We start from the raw sequence: 19814 nt of genomic DNA, 5'->3' as shown, positions 1-19814 counted from the left end.
GATGTAGTGTGCCCAGTTGGGCCATTCCACGTGATGGTATCAAAACAAAAATGGAGAAATCCTTCAGGCATACATTTCTTTATGCCAAAGTGTTCGTGGCATCTCAGGTTCAAAGACAAATCTGAAACAATACATATTGCAATAAGGGCAGTCACTGACACTATTAGCAATAATTTCAGACGCTTCACCTAAAAGCATCTCTTTAAACATGTCATGCATAATTCATTGTTTTGAACCAGAGCCATTGTTCTCCCACCCAATGCAAAGTTACCCTCTTTCATGTGCGTTTGATGTGGGTCTCTCCATTTTCAAAACAACTGTCTTCAATAGCTTGAACTAACAATGACCACTGTGTGCTTTCACGTAAACAGTTGACATTGGGACAAGCTAAACAAAATAAGTTAAATATTTTAGCAGCTGTTTCGAACACATGAAAAGAAACACCGCCCGCGAATCCCTAAAAGAAATCACTAAAACACTAAACAGCACTGTGTTTTTTGTATTGCTTAGACGTCTGTGCAGTGGCTCTGGAGGAGAATTTTTTATGGATACTGCCCTCTGCTCTCTGTCTCCCAGCTATCAACTCTGTCGCTGCTTAACTTCAGCCAAGGCCATTTTCACCCAATGAAAACAACTTTTCATATGTTCTGTAGACAATGCCTATAAAAGGTAAAATAAATACCGAACATTTCAATACATACATTTTTTCCCCAGGTATAATATATATGACATGTTATCCATATCATGTTAACAAAGCTGTCTTGATCATCTTCAATGCAAGGGCATTGTATTGCATCAACCATTTTAATGTTACATATTTTCCCTGTTTTAGCTTAACCAGCTAAGTAACTGCAGTGTATCTACAATAACAAACATATTTATTTATGCCCTAACCATTTTGGTCAAAAACAATTGCACCTAACTACTCATCCATGCACTGTCAGCGAATGCAGTATTTTCTCTGTGTGAGTTCCTACAGTGTGATATCAATTCACTTGTCTCCTCTAGATCTTCCCCCAGTTCAGAATGAGCCGTCTCTATCTCTCTATCCCTCTATCCGTCTGACTTTCTATCCCTCTATCCGTCTGACTTTCTATCTCTCTCCCTCTGACTGTCCCTCTGACTGTCCCTCTGACTGTCCTTCTGACTGTCCCTTTGTCCCTCTGTCCCTCGACAGAAAGGCCTGACCCGTCATTATCCAGCTTGCCTGATTGTTGTAAACTAAGGCATCTCCTCTCTGATGCTGCAGGGGGTCACTGCAATATCTCTGCAACTAGAACCAAAGACCTTCCTAAGTTTTAATAGCAAGAGTCCCCGTCCTAAAAAACACACCCCTATGATGAAAGCATTTTGAGATGTTTCATCTCACAGTGCCAAAGGCGAGACAAGGCCAGGGTTGGTGCCTCTATCTTGAGAGGAGAGTTTCAAAACAATTCTCCAGCCATTACCGATCCGATGAACCCTCGTCGGGAACTATAGATTCATCTGCTTGTTTTTCATTTATTTTAGTTGCTCGGTGCACACTCACTTCGAAGGTGCAGAGTTCTCACTTGTTTAATGATAAAAGTGGTACTGTGCAGAAAATAAAGGAGTCATTGGCACAGTGATTAATGTGCCACGTAATGCACTGTCATTAATGCTTTATTGATTAATGTCTGTCATTGGCCTCACAGTTAAAAAAACGGCCAAGCATGTGTCTTAATCACATCGGCACATACAGAACTGTCACTAATGTCTAAATCCTCTGCTTTTTGAGAATATAAACACTGATTGTGTTAATTTAAAGTGTTTTTATGAGAATTAACTATGACAATCATGACTTACAGTGGTGTAACGCTACTTTCCAGCACCTACACGGCTGATAATTTACTTGCGGTGAGTGGTTCTCAACTTCTTACAATACAGACAATGATAGTCTATTATTGATCTATTATCAATAAACACTTGTCCTTCCTTATCTCTCGTAGTCATTCTTTGAATCCTAGATAAATGGTATGCTAGTTCTGGTCTTTCTTTAAAAAAAACTCTTGTTAGCTGGGGGTCACAGGAAACCCTCTTGTTAGCTGGGGGTCACAGGAAACCCTCTTGTTAGCTGGGGGTCATTGGAAACCTCTTGCTAGCTGGGGGTCACAGGAAACTCTCTTGCTAGCTGGGGGTCATAGGAAACCTCTTGCTAGCTGGGGGTCACAGGAAACTATCTTGTTAGCTGGGGGTCACAGGAAACTCTCTTGCTAGCTGGGGGTCACAGGAAACCCTCTTGCTAGCTGGGGGTCTCAGGAAACCCTCTTGTTAGCTGGGGGTCACAGGAAACCTTCTTGCTCATTAGCTGGGGGTCACAGGAAACCCTCTTGTTATCTGGGGGTCACAGGAAACCCTCTTGCTCATTAGCTGGGGGTCACAGGAACCCTCTTGTTAGCTGGGGGTCACAGGAAACTCTCTTGCTCGTTGTCTGTGGAACGCTGGCAAGCTGGATAACCTTTACAGCTTTGTCATAAGTGCCAAAGAGAGAGAGCCGTAATAGTCAGACACTATCCCACATACAAAAGCCTGCCTGTATGTTGTCTAGACATCACTACCTCCCCTATACCCTCTTCCCAAGTTCATCCAAACCTTTCTGGGTAGAAATTAAACCCTTAGGCACAGGACAGATTTAGGATCAATTTACACGCTCCAAATCCAAAGGGGACATACAGACAATCTGTCGTCGGATCCGTGTCTAGGGGCAACGTCATCCTCCTCCATTCAATAATAGGATTCCATCATGAGAAAAGCTATGATGAGGTCCTCTGAGGAGCAATTTTTTGTTCTTCACCATTAGTCCAGGACAATAAGAGACCGTAAGGGCTGACGATGTACAGTATATTTAAGTAATAATAAATCAAGGCTGTCAGCCAATCAGCATTCATGTCTCGAACCACCCAGTTCATAATAGTACAGTAGATATCTTTGGCCACACACCAGCACATTCTTTTATGAAGTGGATTATCATCCTTATAACTATTACAACCTGTTACGAGGGGCTAATTACTTACAGTAGATGTGGTCCCCATAGAGCAGTAACTTCACAAAGAGGAATAAATGATTCAACTCAAATGTTTTAGCTAGTCCCGCCCGTCATTGTTATTTAGGGCTTGGTTGCCCGGACACTTTCAGGTCAAAGGCCTAGAAGTATGATGATAAATGACTGCACAATTCATAGGAAGATCCGGTGGGATATTGAAAATCGGACATCAAAGGCCACGCTACATTGAAGGTGAATGCGCTTGCCGCGTTAAATAATACAGCTATAAAGATTAAACTTTAATGGAATTTCAGTCATCAGAGACTAATTTGTGATTTAAGGCACTTGGTAAGTATCGGAGAAAAAAAGAAGGTAATTTTGCTATCAGTTCATGCCCAGAATGTAGGAGAAATGTCCAGATAGACATATATTTTCAAGTGGAAGGGTAAGTATAATAAGACACTCAAAACTTTGAACGTCCTCCTCTCTGAAATAAATTAAGCTCATCAAAGTGGAAGTTTTTATAGATGCATAACTTTTCCTCCTCTGAAATTGAGAGTACTTGATCCTACAGATGAAAGAACGAAGAAGAAGGCGAGTGGGTATGTCTCGTCTCTTATCGGGTTACGAGGGAATTCATGAATCTCATGAAGTCATAAAATACACAATATTAATATGGAGAATACGTCTGCTAATGAGTGACCATACAGCTAATGCTAACCCAATTAAATGTGGAATATACTAAATGTAGGATGATGATCTCTTGACCATTAATCTAGATTTCATGTAGATTTATCTTCTATCTTTAGCTTCTGGCCCTAAGAATACATTCAGTAACACATAATATTAAGTTCCTTAATAAACCATTTATAAATAGTTTTAAAGTGTTTACTTACCATTTGAAAATTATTGTTCCTACATTTGTAAATGTCAATAAGCAATCCCTAAATAGTCATTTACACTTTTATAAACACTATTTCAATTAAACTGATCTTTTTCATCAGCATGATAGACTAGCTGATGCTTAAGCAGCCCATTGGATTCCCCAACACTTCCGGCAGCATCTCACCCCAGTGCTAGGTGTCACATTTTCATACATTCTAATAACATATCAAATGTCAATAGCAAAAAGTTACAAAATAAATTTTAAAAAACACTCATAATTAATAATAATTTTAAAAAGTATAAACTTTTAAATCATTTATTAATTTCCTTGATTGAGCCAAGTCTACCTTTACCTCAACAAAAATACAGATACAGGCAAATGCAATTACAAATTGCGGAAACGATTGAACCACACGTTTGAGTGGGTTGAGTCACTGACGTGATCTTCCTGTCTGGGTTGGCACCCCCCCTTGGGTTGTGCCGTGGCAGAGATCTTTGTGGGCTATACTCGGCCTTGTCTCAGGATGGTAAGTCGGTGATTGAATATATCCCTCTAATGGTGTGGGGGCTGTGCTTTGGCAAAGTGGGTGGGGTTATATCCTGCCTGTTTGTCCCTGTCCGGGGATATCATCGGATGGGGCCACAGTGTCTCCTGACCCCTCCTGTCTCAGCCTCCAGTATTTATGCTGCAGTAGTTTATGTGTTGGGGGGCTAGGGTCAGTCTGTTATATCTGGAGTATTTCTCCTGTCTTATCCGGTGTCCTGTGTGAATTTAAGTATGCTCTCTCTAATTCTCTCTTTCTCTCTTTCTTTCTCTCTCTCGGAGGACCTGAGCCCAAGGACCATGCCTCAGGACTACCTGGCATGATGACTCCTTGCTGTCCCCAGTCCACCTGGCCATGCTGCTGCTCCAGTTTCAACTGTTCTGCCTGCGGCTATGGAACCCTGACCTGTTCACCGGACGTGCTACCTGTCCCAGACCTGCTGTTTTCAACTCTCTAGAGACAGCAGGAGCGGTAGAGATACTCTTAATGATCGGCTATGAAAAGCCAACTGACATTTACTCCGGAGGTGCTGACTTGCTGCACCCTCGACAACTACTGTGATTATTATTATTTGACCATGCTGGTCACTTATGAACATTTGAACATCTTGGCCATGTTCTGTTATAATCCCCACCCGGCACAGCCAGAAGAAGACTGGCCACCCCTCATAGCCTGGTTCCTCTCTAGGTTTCTTCCTAGGTTTTGGCCTTTCTAGGGAGTTTTTCCTAGCCTCCGTGCTTCTACACCTGCATTGCTTGCTGTTTGGGGTTTTAGGCTGGGTTTCTGTACAGCACTTTGAGATATCAGCTGATGTATGAAGGGCTATATAAATAAATTTGATTTGATTTTGATTTGATTTGATTGAAAAGTTTGATTTTCTATCTTGTCTAAGCATTGATCATTTATAAATGCATGATAGAACATGAATAGTATTTTATGGCATTCCTATTAAATACTTGAAGGCTGCTTTTGTCCAATTACGACATTTCATACACATAACTACAATAGCATCACAGCTGTAGTCTTTGGGTAAAGTCTGCATTGTGAAGTCCTTTCACCAGAATTCAAAAGCACAGTTACACCCCACTTTATCATCAGATCAATACCGCCAAAAGACTCAGTCACAGTATGTCTTTCTGTGTATTCGTTTGACTGTTTTATGTAGCATCTGTTGTGAGATATGTTCAACTCATCCAGTCCTGTACTCTTTCATTCCATGTTACATCTATTAATCAGGGTCAGAGTTCAGAACATTTGATCAAACGTATTCCTCTGAGCCTCAAACGGATCCAGAGATTTAATAAATTCAAGCCGATGTCAAGTTGAGGGAGGGAGCACTGACAGGTAAGGTCCATAGGTGTTTAAAGAAAATATCTGCACAGAGTCATGGAATGACAGTAATCAGGGGATAAGCAGCATACATGACATCCGTATTACAATGGGATTCATGCTCTTGCAGTGTTCCAAATATGTGGCATATTATTATCCCTAGAGTCTACAGAGGCTATGTGGCACAATACATCAAGCTGCAGTTGATTCATATCATCTGGGTCATGCCTTCTTGGTGATTTACACCTTGTTTCTTATTCCATTTCTATCTCTAGTGTAGCCCAGGTATTTCAAATTAATTCATGAGGAGTGTTAGATAATGTGTGCACAAGAAAAAAAGGCGCATCCATTTTCCTGGACATGCGACATATTGAGACTCCTGCTGAGCAAACGCCAGAGCAGGGCGTAAATTTTGGAAGTGAGAAGGCAAAGGAGCCAGGAGATACACTAAGACTTTGTACGGATGCCGTGCCCGGTGCTCAACTTGGCAGAGATCTTTGCCATGCTAAGGGAGCAGAACAAACGACTGATGAGGTTACCCACTGAAGCAATTATGGAAATCGGGCTACTGCTCTAAGTAGTCAAATATGATCAGGTGTGTTAAAATATGTCCCAGCATGTCCCAATATGTAAGCTCACGGTCTAGATTTTTTTGAGCAATGGGTGATCGAGAGAAACTGCTTATTCCCCGGTGAGAGAGAAACGTCTATAAATGTTTGCACTATCTTGACAGGCACGGTTACAGAGCACGATAGTTCAACCCCCTCCCAGCAGCACGTTATAAGTCAATGGTTTGACTTAAAAAGCGAACACAGGTCGTGACCTTGGGACTAGAAGGTTCTATCTGCGCAAACCATAGTTCTGAGATATTGAGCATTTCATTTTTCACATCCCAGAACTATTTTGTCATAAATTCTTCTATCATAACCCATTATTAAGGTCCTCACCTTAAAGTGCAGAGTATCAAAATCCTAAGACATTTGTAAATAACAATTGTAAGGGCGGTGCAATTGCTGATAGTACCTTAGTGCTCTGAAATGTCAATCTGGGTTCAGCCGTAACGTTCTATCTTGAACAGAATGTTACAAATATTTACATTTCAAAAGAAAAGTACAGACATAGGATTAAATAAAGAGAATACCCTTCTTTCTAATCACATAAAATCCATGTTCGTACATTTGTTAAAGCGATAGTTCCCTAAAATGACAAATACACTATATCCTATGGATCACTAGCAACATTGCTAAAGCAAAGCTCTGGATGAGTAAACTGATATACACTGAGAGTACAAGACATTAGGAACACCTGTCCTTTCCTTGACATGATCCCTTATTGAGGTCACTTGTTAAATCCACTTCAATCAGTGTAGATGAAGGTGAGGAGACAGGTTAAAGAAGGATTTTTAAGCCTTGAGACATGGATTGTGTTTGTGTGCCATTCAGAGGGTGAATTGGCAAGACAAAAGATTTAAGTGCTTTTGAACGGGGTATGGTAGTAGGTGCCAGAAGCACCGGTTTGAGTGTGTCAAGAACTTACAACACAGCTGGGTTTTTCATGCTCAACAGTTTCCCGTGTGTATCAAGAATGGTCCACCATCCAAAGGACATCCAGCCAACTTGACACAACTGTGGGAAGCATTGGAGTCAACATGGGCTAGCATCCCTGTGGAACGCGTTTGACATCTTTTAGAGTCCACGCCCCGACGAATTGAGTCTCTTCTGAGGGCAAAAGGGGGTACAACTCAATATTAGGAAGGTGTTCCTAATGTTTTGTACACTCAGTGTATTTTCTGGTCTCTGACACCCAAAGTCAGTAAACTACTTGCTAGTTATGGTAACAATGACGCTGGGAGTCAGGAAGCAGGTGCAGTTGGTGAGTTTAATAATACTGAACATAGTGCGATACAAAACAAGAGAAGAGTCTGGAACATGAACACAGAACCAATACTGTCTGAACTGTGATGCTAGGGAGTGCTGGATAAAGGGGGAGTAATCAGGGTAGTAATGGGGGCGCAGGTATGCGTAATGAGGGTTGCCAGGTGTGCGTAATGATGGGTTGCCAGGACAGGTCAAGCACCGGAGAGGGGTAGAAGGAGTAGACATGACAGTAACCCCCTCCCCATGATGCCCGCCAGGGGGATGGCTCCAAAGGCGAGGAGCGGCCCGGTCTGGATGTCGAAGGTGGAAATTCCGAATGATGTTGGGATCAAGAATGTCGTCCACCGGACCCAACACCGCTCCTCTGGACAGTACCCTACCCAGTCAACCAGGTACTGGAGCCGACCCCCACGACGTCGGGAGTCCAGGAGGGATCTGACGGCATAGGCAGGGCTTCCCTCTATGTCCAGAGGAGGCGGAGAGGTGTCGTGGGGGACGGCTTCAGCCAGGGGACCAGGAACCACCGGCCTGAGGAGGAAAACATGAAAAGAGGGTGAGATCCGGTAGTTAGTGGGGAGCTGTAATCTAAATGTCACTTCGTAGACCTTCCGGAGAACCTTGAATGGCCCCCCAAACCGGGGGCTCAGCTCCTTAAAGGGCAGGCGGAGTGGAAGGTTCCTGGTGGAGATCCAGACGCGATCACCAGGATAGAACACGAGAGTCTCACTGCGGTGGCGATCTGCCTGCTCCTTCTGGCAGCGGATGGCGCACTGGAGACTCACGAGGGCATCGTTCCAAACCTCTTCTGCGCGCCTGAACCACTTGTCCACCACTGTAGCTTCGGTCTGGTTTGGTGTCTACGGAGCCATGGCTGACTGATAACCCAGAACACACTGGAAGGGGGTCAGCCCGGTGGAGGAAGGATTAATTCTGGGCGTACTCCGCCCAGAGAATGAATCGGGCCCATTCCCCCTGCCGGTCCTGGCAGTGATTCCTCAGGAACCTGCCCAGCTCCTAGTTCATCCTCTCAATCTGCCTGTTAAACTGAGGCCGGTACCCGGAAGTGAGGCTGACCGTGACTCCCAGCTTCTCCATAAAGTCTTTCCATACCCTTGACATGAATTGGGGGCCACGGTCGGAGACGATGTCCTCCGGAAGGCCATAGTGCCGGAAGACCTGCTGGAACAGTGCCTCAGCGACCTGGAGAGCGGTAAGGAGACCAGAGAGAGGGATACAACAGCAGGATTTAGAGAATCTGTCCACAACCACCAAAATGGTGGTGAAACCATCAGAATCAATGGACAGATGAGACCAGGGACGCTGAGGTACAGGAAGGGGAAGGTGTTTCCCTCATGAAGCGTGCCGGGAGATTTAGTTTGGGCACATAAGGAACAGGAGTTGACGTAATGAGTGACGTCCTTCCCCAATGTGGGCCACCAGTACTTTCCGGAGATGGATTGAATAATGCGGGTGATACCTGGATGTCCAGCTACGACAGACATGTGTGCCCAAGTCAGCAGCTGATCCCCGTGGGAATGTAGGTGCGCTCAGCAGGACAGGTAGCAGGTGCGGGTTCCCACTCCAGGGCCTGGCGAAAGTCCACATCTACGTCCCAGAGCACAGGGGCTACGACTCGAGAGGGCGGAATTATGGGTGCACTCAGGACAGGAACCTCTCCCGAGTCATAGAGACGGGACAGGGCATTGGCTTTGGTGTTCTTTGAACCTGGGCGATATGTCAGAGTAAAATCGAATCTAGTGATCTACCTTGCTTGGCGCGGGTTCAGCCGCCTCGCTGTCCTTATGAACTCCAGGTTTCGATGGTCGGTGAAGATGAGAAATGGGTTCTCGGCCAGTGTCCCCACTCCTCTATTGCCAACTTCACCGACAGGAGCTCCCAATCGCCGACATAGTTCCTCTCTGCAGGAGACAGTTTCTTTGAGTAATATGCACATGGATACAATTAATTTTTTTCATTTTTTTTACCCCCTATTTCTCCCCAATTTCGAGGTATCCAATTGTTAGTAGTTACTGTCTTGTCTCATCGCTGCAACTCCTGTACGGACTCGGGAGAGGCGAAGGTCGAGAGCCATGCGTCCTCCGAAACAAAACCCACCCAAGCCGCTCTGCTTCTTAACACAGCGCGCATCGAACCTGGAAGCCAGCCACACCAATGTTTCAGAGGAAACACCGTACACCTAGCTATCTGGTCAGCATGTACTGCGCTCGGCCAGCCACAGGAGTCGCTAGTGCGCGATGAGACAAGGATATCCCTGCCGGCCAAACCCTCCCTAACCGGACGACGCTGGGCCAATTGTGCGCCGCCCCATGGGCCTCCTGGTCGCAGTCGGCTGCGACAGAGCCTGGGCTCAAACCCAGAGTCTCTGGTGGCACAGCTAGCACTGCGATGCAGTGCCTTAGACCACTGCGCCACCCGGGAGGCCATGGATACAATTTCTGAGGATTACCTTGTCATCGTGTCAGGACAGCCCCCACACCCACTTCTGAAGCATCCGCCCCCCACCATGAGGGGCAGCGTAGGATCTGGGTGTTTGAGCAACGGGGTGGAAGTGAAACGTTCCTTCAGTAGGCGGAAGGCTTCATCGACTGCAGGACTCCACCCCAACTTACAGGGACCACCCTTGAGGAGAGAGGTGAGAGGAGAGGCGATGGAGCTAAAGATCTTGATGAAACGGCGGTAGAAGTTGGCAAACGGCAAAAACCGTTGAAACCCCTTTATGGTGGTTGGGACTGGCCATGACCTGAGAGCATCTACCTTCTTTACCATCCATCATCACTCCTTGCTGGCTGATCTGGTATCCCAGAAAGGAGACAGCCTCCTGATGGAATTTGCACTTCTCCGCTTTGACATATAAGTGGTTTGCCAGGAGGCGCACCAGGACTACTCGGACATGAGCGATGTGATCCTCCAAAGTAGCCAAGTAGACCAGGATGTTGTCGATACACACGACCACCAGGCATCCGAGCTTGTCCTGGAACACCTCGTTAACGAATGCCTGGAACACTGACGTAGCATCACCAAGTACTCGTAGTGACCAGACACCGTGCTGAAAGCTGTTTTCCATTGAACCCCCTCCCGGATGCGAATAAGATTGTAGGCACTCCGCAGGTCCAATTTGGTAAAGAACCCGGGCCCCGCGGAGCTGTTCGATCGCTGCCGGCACAAACGGGAGAGGGTAAAGGTATTTAGTGGTGATGGAATTCAAACCTCTGTAATCAATGCAATTACAAATAACCTGTGTTATCTATGGCAGTGTGTCTCTCCAATGCTATTTGTAACGTGTGTTTGCTCAAATGAGACCGCCAACACATTGTCTGATTAATGTAATCTCCCCACCTGGCTACAGTAGTTCAAAGAAGGAGCTCCAATGTGTTCCGCAATGAGATGATTACCAAACCAACCAACCACCGCATATTGCTGTAACAAATCTATTCGTTTGTGACCACTAACAATGTTAGCTAGCCTTCTTCCTCTTTTCTCTGTGATTCCTCTCGATCACCACAATGGACGCCTGAAAAGAGGCTGAAACTGGCACGTTATCGACTCGATAGGACTATTGTATATGTATTAAATGATTTAAAGCTGATACATGGCCTCTACCATTGGCTGACAGCGCATGCTGGCTCTAATCATTGTAGAGCGTGTCTCAGTACTCCCTTCACTTCTGTGTTAGCACCCTGGGCTTGGAAATGCATTGATGTACTGCGTCATTAAAGGGCATTGTATAAAGCCACTCCAAACATCCCAACAATGAAACATCAGGATAAAAAAGCCACTGCTAATGACTTTCCCTCCTGTTGCTCAACTAAAAGGGAGTCTAATATTCCCTCTGTTCTCCCTATCACGGCTGTCGGAATATTATTTTTTCCAGTGTTTGCTTTGCCTAACGCTCCCCCACCGACGATGGCTCAGTAATAATTACATCTTCACGCCGTAGTTCAGAGCTGATCCCGATGTTCCATCATGCCTGTTTCCGTGGGATGAAAGCTTCAGCAGAGCCTACACAGAAGGCCTAATGAAAGACATTAATTTAATGTCTTATTTTTACCCCGAACACGAAAGGAAACATGTCACTATCAAGCGTTATGTTCATGTTTGCTGTTTGGGGTTTTAGGCTGGGTTTCTATATAGCACTTTGTGACATCGGCTGATGTAAAAAGGGCTTTATAAATGCATTTGATTGAGTGATTCATTTAGAAATAGTAGTTGTATTCATGTGTATATTAAGTGAGCACTCACATGATTCTAACTAATTCCAACAATGCACATAATGCTTGATGGATTATGTGATTTGAAAAGGTCATATGAAAAGGGATATCAATGTATGACCCAAATATGGCCTTATTTACGATCACATTCTGAAAGGGTCTCTTGCAGCGGGACATGTACAGTATAACTGTGTTTATGAGAATGAAGGGGTCAAAAGTTGAACTCCAGATATTCAGATATGCGCTTTCACGACTCTCACAGCTGGGATTAATTCCACTTAACGCCTGACGTTAGGGACAGCATCGCTATTTTTAATTGGCTCATATGCCCAGTGTCTTCTAGCATGTTGGACCGCCTCACACAGAGAGGTGTCAGACAATATTTCTCTCACTGGATTCATCTCAAGGATATTACTACAGCAGCCAAACGGCTGTGGGAAGCCACACAAACCCAGCTTCTAATTTGGCTCATACCCCATATTTTACCACATTTCAGCATTAATTATGTATTGATCATGGTTAATTGGGCGTTTCGATCTACGCTCCAGTTCATTACACTGAGGCAAAGGGTCAGTTTCAATGTGCTTAAAGTTGCATCAGAACTGAGAGGAACAGAGGCTCTCTCTCTCTCTCTCTCTCTCTCTCTCTCTCTCTCTCTCTCTCTCTCTCTCTCTCTCTCTCTCTCTCTCTCTTTCTCCTCTCTCTCTCTCTCTCTCTCTCTCTCTCTCTCTCTCTCTCTCTCTCTCTCTCTCTCTCTCTCTCTCTCTCTCTCTCTCTCTCTCTCTCTCTCTCTCTCTCTCTCTCTCTCTCTCTCTCAATGCTGCTCCACATGCACAAGGGTGGGAATCATTCAATACATGTTGATCACATTACATAACCCTATCATCCCCATGACGATAATCAGACTCAAACTAATGCATCTGATCTGTTTCATTAACTCACATGACGTCCGCAGTAGTCCAAACTGTTCTCCCTGTTCTACACCTTTTTTCTTCCTTCCCTGAACAACAAGCAAACTGTTTTTTTTGTAATAGGACACAACCCTATCATTCACATGGTAGATCCATTGTATCTCAAAATCATAATTAGGCTCTGGATCCTTTTTCTGATTTGCTTCATCACGCAACTAGATTAACAAGACATTAAATATATTTTAAAAAACATGAACTATTTAAAGAAAACATGAACTAGATTAACACAACATTAACTAGATTAACAAAACATTAACTGCAGTATATTAACAATACATGAACTAGATTAACAGACATGAACTAGATTAACAAGCCTTGAGCTAGATTAACAATACATGAACTAGATTAACAGACATGAACTAGATTAACAAACCTTGAGCTAGATTAACAATACATGAACTAGATTAACAGACATGAACTAGATTAACAAGCCTTGAGCTAGATTAACAATACATGAACTAGGTTAACAAAACATGAACTAGATTAACAAGACATGAACCAGATTAACAAAACATGAACTAGATTAACAAAACATGACCTAGATTAACAAAACATGAACTACGGTATATTAACAATACATGAACTAGATTAACAAAACATGAACTAGATTAACAAAACATGACCTAGATTAACAAAACATGAACTACGGTATATTAACAAGACATGAACTAGATTAACAAAACATGAACTAGATTAACAAAACATGAACTAGATTAACAAGACATGAAATATATATATTTTTAAACATGGACTATTTAAAAAAAAACATGAAGTAGATTAACAAAACATTAACTAGATTAACAAAACATTAACTGCAGTATATTAACAATACATGTACTAGATTAACAGACATGAACTAGATTAACAAACCTTGAGCTAGATTAACAATACATGAACTAGATTAACAAGACATGAACTAGATTAACAAGACATTAACTAGATTAACAAGACATTAACCAGATTAACAAAACATGAACTAGATTAACAAAACATTAACTAGATTAACAAATTATTAACTGCTGTCACGTTCCTGACCTGTTTTCCTTTGTCATGTATTTGTTTTAGTTGGTCAGGGCGTGAGTTGGGTGGGTTGGTCTAGGTTTGATTTTCTATGTTGGGATTTTGTGTTCGGCCTGGTATGATTCTCAATCAGAGACAGCTGTGAATCGTTGTCCCTGATTGAGAGTCATACTAAGGCAGCCTGGGTTTCACTTGTGTTTTGTGGGTGTTTGTTCCTGTGTCAGTGTTTGGGCCACACAGGACTGTTTCAGGTTAGTCACGTTTGTTGGGTTTTTGTAATTTGTAGTGTTTGTTGTTTTTCCATTAAAACATGAATACTTACCACTCCGCATCTTGGTCCGATCCATGCTCCTCCTCGTCTGAGGAGGAGAACGACTACGACAGCCGTTACAGAAACACCCACCCCTGTACCATCAGTGCCGACACCACGCACCAGGCTTCCAGTGCGTTTCCAGAGCCCTGTTCCTCCTCCACGCACTCTCCCTGTGGTGCGTGTCTCCAGCCCAGTGTCTCCAGTTCCGGCACCACGCACCAGGCCTACTGTGCGCCTCAGCAGGTCAGAGTCGGCCGTCTGCCCAACGCCGCCTGCGCTGCTTGCCTGCTCAGCGCTGCCCGAACTGCCTGCCTGCCCAGCGTGGTCTGAACTGTCTGCCTGCCCAGCGCTGCCCGTCTGTCCCGAGCCTTCAGAGCCGTCCAGCCAGGACCAGCCAGTGCCGTCCAGCCAGGACCAGCCAGAGCCGTCCAGCCAGGACCAGCCAGAGCCGTCCAGCCAGGACCAGCCAGAGCCGTCCAGCCAGGACCAGCCAGAGCCGTCCAGCCAGGACCAGCCAGAGCCGTCCAGCCAGGACCAGCCAGAGCCGTCCAGCCAGGACCAGCCAGAGCCGTCCAGCCAGGACCAGCCAGAGCCAGCAAGCCAGGAGCTGCCAGCCAGCCAGGATCCGCCAGAGCCAGCCAGCCAGGACCAGCCAGAGCCGTCCAGCCAGGACCAGCCAGAGCCGTCCAGCCAGGACCAGCCAGAGCCGTCCAGCCAGGACCAGCCAGAGCCGTCCAGCCAGGACCAGCCAGAGCCAGCAAGCCAGGAGCTGCCAGCCAGCCAGGATCCGCCAGAGCCAGCCAGCCAGGATCCGCCAGAGCCAGCCAGCCAGGATCCGCCAGAGCCAGCCAGCCAGGATCCGCCAGAGCCTTCCGCCAGCCAGGATCCGCCAGAGCCTTCCGCCAGCCAGGATCCGCCAGAGCCTTCCGCCAGCCAGGATCCGCCAGAGCCTTCCGACCAGCCAGGATCCGCCAGAGCCTTCCGCCAGCCAGGATCCGCCAGAGCCTTCCGCCAGCCAGGATCCGCCAGAGTCATCCAGCCAGGATCCGTCCCTCAGTCCGGAGCTGCCGTCCCTCAGTCCGGAGCTGCCCCTTATCCTGGTGCTGCCCCTTATCCTGGTGCTGCCCCTTATCCTGGTGCTGCCCCTTATCCTGGTGCTGCCCCTTATCCTGGTGCTGCCCCTTAGTCCGGTGCTGCCCCTTAGTCAGGTGCTACCCCTCGGTCAGGTGCTACCCCTCAGTCAGGTGCTACCCCTCAGTCTGTTACTGCCCTTTGGAATAGTGGGATTGACATGGAGGGTGAATATTGGGAGGAGGCCACGGAAGCGGGGGTTGACTATGGTGGGGTGGGGACCACGACCAGCGCCAGAGCCGCCACCGTGGACAGACGCCCACCCAGACCCTCCCCTAGACTTTGTGCTGGTGCGCCCGGAGTTCGCACCTTAAGGGGGGGGGTTCTGTCACGTTCTTGACCTGTTTTCCTTTGTCATGTATTTGTTTTAGTTGGTCAGGGCGTGAGTTGGGTGGGTTGGTGTCACGTTCCTGACCTGTTTTCTGTTAGTTTTTGTATGTGTTAGTTGGTCAGGACGTGAGTTTGGGTGGGCAGTCTATGTTTTCTGTTTCTATGTTGGTTTATGGGTACCTAATATGGCTCTCAATTAGAGGCAGGTGTGTGTCGTTTCCTCTGATTGAGAGTCATATTAAGGTAGGTGTTTTCACACTGTTTGTGGTGGGTGGTTGTCTCCTGTGTCAGTGTCTGTATGTTACGCCACACGGGACTGTTCTCGGTATGTTTGTTCGTTCGGTTTTTGTGTAGTCAGTTTTCCTGTTATTGCGTTCTTCGTGTTTCATGTAAGTTCGTCGTCCAGGTCTGTCTACATCGTTTATTTGTTTTGTTAATTATTCAAGTGTAGTTCGTTTTTTCGTCTTGTTTAATAAATCATGTCATTTCACAACGCTGCGCCTTGGTTCAATCCATGCTCCTCCTCTTCGGATGAAGAGGAGGAGGAACACCGTTACAGAACCACCCACCAATCCAGAACCAAGCAGCATAAGTTCGAGCAGTGGAATACGAAACAGGAATGGACATGGGAGGACGTATTAAACGGCAAGGGTTGCTACACATGGGAGGAGATCCTGGCTGGAAGGGATCGCCTCCCATGGGAACAGCTGGAGGCACTGAGGAGAGCAGAGGCAACCGGACAAGGGAACCGGAGATATGAAGGTACGCGGCTAGCGAGGAAGCCCGAGAAGAAACCCCAAAAATTTCTTGGGGGGGGGCTAAGAGGTAGTGGGCCAAGGGCAGGTAGGAGACCTGCGCCCACTTCCCAGGCTAACCGTGGAGAGCGGGAGTACGGGCAGACACCGTGTTACGCAGTAGAGCGCACGGTGTCTCCTGTACGTGTGCATAGCCCGGTGCGGGTTATTCCACCTCCCCGCACTGGTAGGGCTAGATTGGGCATTGAGCCAGGTGCCATGATGCCGGCTCAACGCGTCTGGTCTCCAGTGCGTCTCCTCGGGCCGGCTTATATGGCACCAGCCTTACGCATGGTGTCCCCGGTTCACCTACATAGCCCTGTGCGGGTTATTCCACCTCCCCGCACTGGTCGGGCGACGGGGAGCATTCAACCAGGTAAGGTTGGGCAGGCTCAATGCTCAAGGGAGCCAGTACGCTTGCACGGTCCGGTATTTCCGGCGCTACCTCCCCGCTCCAGCCCAGTACCACCAGTGCCTACACCACGCACCAGGCTTCCAGTGCGTTTTCAGAGCCCTGTTCCTCCTCCACGCACTCTTCCTATGGTGCGTGTCTCCAGCCCAGTGCCTCCAGTTCCGGCACCACGCACTAAGCCACCTGTGCGTCTCCAGAGTCCTGTACGCACTGTTCCTTCTCCCCGCACTCATTCTGAGGTGCGTGCTCTCAGCCCGGTACCACCAGTCCCGGTACCACGCACCAGTCCTATAGTGCGCTTTGAGAACTCAGGGTGTCATGTCCCTGCTCCCCGCACTAGGCTTGAAGTGCGTGTCTCCAGTCCGGTGCCACCAGTTCCGGCACCACGCACCAGGCCTACAGTGCGTCTCAGCCGGCCAGAGTCTGCCGTCTGCCCAACGGCGCCTGAACTGTCCGTCTGCCAAGCGCCGCATGAACTGCCCGTCTGTATTGAGCCTTCAAAGCCGCCCGTCTGCCATGAGCCTGCAAAGCCGCCCGTCTGCCATGAGCCTACAGAGCCTTCCGCCAGACAGGAGCCGCTAGAGCCTTCCGCCAGACAGGAGCCGCTAGAGCCTTCCGCCAGACAGGAGCAGCCAAAGCCTTCCGCCAGACAGGATCAGTCTGAGCCATCCGTCTGTCCCGAGCCATTAGAGCCGCCCGTCTGTCCCGAGCCGTCAGAGCCGTTAGTCAGTCAGGAGCCGCTAGAGCCATTCGTCAGTCAGGATCTGCCAGAGCCGCCAACCAGACAGGATCTGCCAGAGCCGCCAACCAGACAGGATCTGCCAGAGCCGTCAGTGAGCCATGAGCGTCAAGAGCCGCCAGTGAGCCATGAGCGTCCAGAGCCGCCAGTGAGCCATGAGCGTCCAGAGCCGTCAGCCAGCCATGAGCGTCCAGAGCCGTCAGCCAGCCATGAGCGTCCAGAGCCGTCAGCCAGCCATGAGCGTCCAGAGCCGTCAGCCAGCCATGAGCGTCCAGAGCCGTCAGCCAGCCATGAGCGTCCAGAGCCGTCAGCCAGCCCGGAGCTGCCAGTAATCCGGAACTGCCCCTCAGTCCAGAGCTGTCTCTCTGTCCGGAGCTGCCTTTCTGTCCGGAGTTGCCCCTCTATCCTGAGCTATCTCTCTATCCTGAGCTACCTCTCTATCCTGAGCTACCTCTCTATCTCGACCTACCTCGCTGTCCTGAGCTACCTTGTCTTGGTGTTGCCCCTTATATTAGGTGGGTGGAGAGAGAGGGTGGTCATTCTAAGGGGGAGATGTAAGCTGGGATTGACTATGGTGGGGTGGGGACCTCGCCCTGAGCCTGAGCCACCACCGTGGTCAGATGCCCACCCAGACCCTCCCCTAGACTTTGTGCTGGTGCGCCCGGAGTTCGCACCTTAAGGGGGGGGTTATGTCACGTTCCTGACCTGTTTTCTGTTAGTTTTTGTATGTGTTAGTTGGTCAGGACGTGAGTTTGGGTGGGCAGTCTATGTTTTCTGTTTCTATGTTGGTTTATGGGTACCTAATATGGCTCTCAATTAGAGGCAGGTGTGTGTCGTTTCCTCTGATTGAGAGTCATATTAAGGTAGGTGTTTTCACACTGTTTGTGGTGGGTGGTTGTCTCCTGTGTCAGTGTCTGTATGTTACGCCACACGGGACTGTTCTCGGTATGTTTGTTCATTCGGTTTTTGTGTAGTCAGTTTTCCTGTTATTGCGTTCTTCGTGTTTCATGTAAGTTCGTCGTCCAGGTCTGTCTACATCGTTTATTTGTTTTGTTAATTATTCAAGTGTAGTTCGTTTTTTCGTCTTGTTTAATAAATCATGTCATTTCACAACGCTGCGCCTTGGTTCAATCCATGCTCCTCCTCTTCGGATGAAGAGGAGGAGGAACACCGTTACAGTTGGTCTAGGTTTGATTTTCTATGTTGGGATTTTGTGTTCGGCCTGGTATGATTCTCAATCAGAGACAGCTGTGAATCGTTGTCCCTGATTGAGAGTCATACTAAGGCAGCCTGGGTTTCACTTGTGTTTTGTGGGTGTTTGTTCCTGTGTCAGTGTTTGGGCCACACAGGACTGTTTCAGGTTAGTCACGTTTGTTGGGTTTTTGTAATTTGTAGTGTTTGTTGTTTTTCCATTAAAACATGAATACTTACCACTCCGCATCTTGGTCCGATCCATGCTCCTCCTCGTCTGAGGAGGAGAACGACTACGACAGCCGTTACAACTGCAGTATGTTAACAATACATGAACTAGATTAACAGACATGAACTAGATTAACAAGCCTTGAGCTAGGTTAACAATACATGAACAAGATTAACAAAACATCAACTAGATTAACAAGACATGAACTAGATTAACAAAACATGAACTAGATTAACAAAACATGAACTAGATTAACAAAACATGAACTTGATTAACAAAACATGAACTATATTAAAAAAAACATGACCTGTTTAAAAGAAACATGACCTAGATTAACAAAACATTAACTTGATTAACAAATTATTAACTGCAGTATGTTAAAAATACATGAACTAGATTAACAGACATGAACTAGATTAACAAGCCTTGAGCTAGATTAACAATACATGAACTAGATTAACAGACATGAACTAGATTAACAAGCCTTGAGCTAGATTAACAATACATGAACAAGATTAACAAAACATCAACTACATTAACAAGACATGAACTAGATTAACAAAACATGAACTAGATTAACAAAACATGAACTTGATTAACAAAACATGAACTACGGTATATTAACAATACATGAACTAGATTAACAAAACATCAACAATATAGCCTATTGTACTGTTTCTAGATTAACAAAACATGAACTAAATTAACAAAAAAATTAACTAGATTAACAAAACATGAACTAGATTAACAAAACATGAACTACAGTATATTAACAAGACAGTATAATAGGATATATTGTTGGTGTTTCTAGATTAACA

Source organism: Salvelinus namaycush, chromosome 33 (assembly GCF_016432855.1).
Source record: "Salvelinus namaycush isolate Seneca chromosome 33, SaNama_1.0, whole genome shotgun sequence".
NCBI classification, from domain to species: Eukaryota; Metazoa; Chordata; class Actinopteri; order Salmoniformes; family Salmonidae; genus Salvelinus; species Salvelinus namaycush.
The sequence above is the reverse complement of the archived record's forward strand: the minus strand, read 5'-3'. Positions refer to the sequence as shown.